This window comes from Cyprinodon variegatus, unplaced genomic scaffold, assembly GCF_000732505.1.
Source record: "Cyprinodon variegatus isolate N-32 unplaced genomic scaffold, C_variegatus-1.0 Scaffold784, whole genome shotgun sequence".
Classification (NCBI taxonomy): Eukaryota; Metazoa; Chordata; class Actinopteri; order Cyprinodontiformes; family Cyprinodontidae; genus Cyprinodon; species Cyprinodon variegatus.
Window position 1 is genome coordinate 126,466 of NW_015151237.1, and position 3,099 is coordinate 129,564.

The following is a 3,099-nucleotide window of genomic DNA, read 5'->3' on the forward strand; positions in this document are numbered from 1 at the left end:
TATTATACAAATCAAACACAATAAAATGAATGTGTTAATAGAGCAGAATAATACAAATGGGCCCAAAAGTACTAAATTAATGATGTAAATGTAATATACATGTATTGATGACATTGTTGTAATAATTACATTTAACATTTATTTCATCAATAATTTTACATCAAGACTGCATAACAGTACATGTCTGTTTATGCTGTAGTATTTAGCTTTTAAAAATGTTTGAATTGCTTTTTTTTTGGTCAATATGACATGCAATATGTTTCATTACATGACTTTTTTTTTTTTTAAATGAGAAATACAAGAAACACTACAGGAACAACAGCATCATCCACTGAATAAAGAATTATTACATTGACATTTCACAGTGAATTACTTTCTATTTTCTGTTAGACCCAATGTCAGTGGCTAACTCAGTCAATGTCTTCCAGTCAGTTCCAGATAGCCAGACTAATGTTACGCTACAGACTATACTATAGGGTCCATGGGCGTATAGATGGATTTATTGGTTAGTTCATCCACTGACTGGGAAAAACCTGTGGATCGTCTTCCCACAGCCAGAATACTGCTGGTTTTTGCAGCTAGATGCTGCACAGGGAGGCATTTTTTCTGCATGTGTTTGTGGGAGTGGGGAGTACCAGCATGGCGGACGATGGTTTCACTTTTTCAGCCTATCAGCAATCCAGTAAATAAATAGACATCAGTGGTGCAAACACAAATATCTCAGCTGGTCAGCATGCCGACCACAGAGGAGCTGCTGCCTCACAGCTCATCAACCGAATACGCAACAACATGGGCGTAATAACTCTGCTGATCATTTTGGCCTGCATGCACTGGTGTGCGTGTTCGGGAGCAGTGGTCTCACCTCAAACTGAGAAAATAAATAAAGTGGTTTTAATGGTCATTATTGATGGTCCCCTTTCTCCTACTTAGCTAAGGAAGCGTGGCATAAAAAATAAAAACAAACACACACACAGAGCGTAAAGACTTGCCCTTTTTGGTAGAAACTCCTCTTTTTATTTTGTCCCTCCGTCATAAACACATAAACACCCATATATATATATATATATATATATATATATATATATATATATATATATATATATATATATATACATACAGCATTCCAAGGTGCCACACACAGATACTCGCAGTCCAACTCTGTGAGGGTAAATGAGTGCAGCTTATGAGTGCATCTATCGGTCTGACTCAGCCTCTGCCTCACCCCCACACACACGGACCACTGTCTTCAGTGTAAATGAGCGTAGTTTGTGACAAGCAGAAGATATATTCACTCCAGACAATTACCATTCCTTAGTGTGTTAAGGAAGCCACATACAGTCACACAGCAACAGATATACACACACATATATGATATCATAGCGCACACAGAGCAGAACACACACACACACACACACACACGGTATGTTTTCCTCTCCGAGCTGACAGCACTGTCCGCGGTGGGCCTTTGTTAGTTCTGGCTGAGAGGCCTTATTTGCAGGGTGTTCTGCTGCTGCATTTGTGTTTATAATCCAACAACCTTTGTGATTCTTTCTCCTTGGTTTACCAACCTTAAAAAGTCAGTTATATATTTATATAAAGTGCTCTGTTTTAGTGTTATAATAAACCTCATCTCATGTTAATACAATCTGAGCTACCAAGAAAAAACCTTTAAAATAATACTTTAAATAATACTCTTTGCTCTTCAGCTTTACAGTCCATTGGATGCAGTGTGAAGGTCTCAGATTAATCCATCTATTAGTTAAAAAATGCAAAATAAAGAATGCAAAATATGTGCCGCAGATTGTTATTGTAAAACAAAATATTAATGTATAATCATTAGAATTACCATTGAAAAAAATGATTTACTGTGTACTATAATGTGAAATATCTGAAAAGATAAAAAATAAAATAAAAGATACAAATTTGAACAACAAAATACAACAGATTAAAACCCAAATATTAATAGGTAAGCTATGTAAAAAAGTTTGTGTAACTAATATATGTAGTTGACCAAAGACCAAATAAAATAGAATAAAGTGATCAAATCTAGGAATAAAATGTTCTGCCCCAGAATGAACTGAGGTGTCTGATGATTCCAGAAGAAACAGAGGTTGGTTTCTAAACAGCGGGAGCAGGAGAGCATATGACAGACACAGTAAGCCGCAGCCTGTAAAGCACACACACATTTACAGCACATATCGTCTAATTACACAGAGGACCAGTTGTCTTGAGGAGATTTGTGGCTGAACACACATCTGAACTGCAGCTCATTACTGCCATGCACATGCTTCTTTAAGCTCACTTCTGAGGAATATTTGCTCCGCGGTATGTTTAAGTCAAACCAGGACGGCGTTAGGGACGGCATACATGAGGGAAAGATGTGGATACATTCAATATTTAAGGATGGAGTTGTTTGGAGTTATTACGCCCATGTTGTTTTTTAAAGCAACCAAAGGGTTGTGGTTTGTGCCTCTGTAGATGTAAAAAATGTTTGCTGGATTTGGTAAGAGTTTGATTTATCAGTTAACTCTGCTAGTTGTGAAACCGATTGAGAATGTGATAAGGCACAGCTGCTACTGCTGCTGTGATTGGCTAAAAGCTCAACAGGGAGGCAAGTGCCACTTGGTGATTTACTAAATCCAAGAATTTTACCTAATTTCCCTCTTCTTTCTACAGCAGCCTTTCTAGATCGATACTATGTAGAATTAAAACTGAACGACACAGATCAGTCTGGCCTCTCCCAGGTTAACACAGACTGCACAAGAGGCCGCATTACATCCACTCCAGCTGCTCCAAATGTTTTAACATTTTTCACATGAGTGAGCCTGTAAACAGCAGGGGAAGAAGATGCCACCCGACTAAACCTGTCTATCCCAATGTTCTCCTTCAAGAAGTCTGTTTCTAAGGGTTTGGTCATAGACATTCTCAACAAATCACTGCTGAGGATCACATCCTACTGCTCTGACAGTAGTAGAACTCCTTGTTTAATTGATTAGAACTGAACCTGCTGAGGGCTTGAAGAACTCCATCTGGTGCAGCTCTGCTAAAGTAACTGCCTGTCTTCTGGATGCTCCTTAGAGCTATGCGACCTACAGTAGC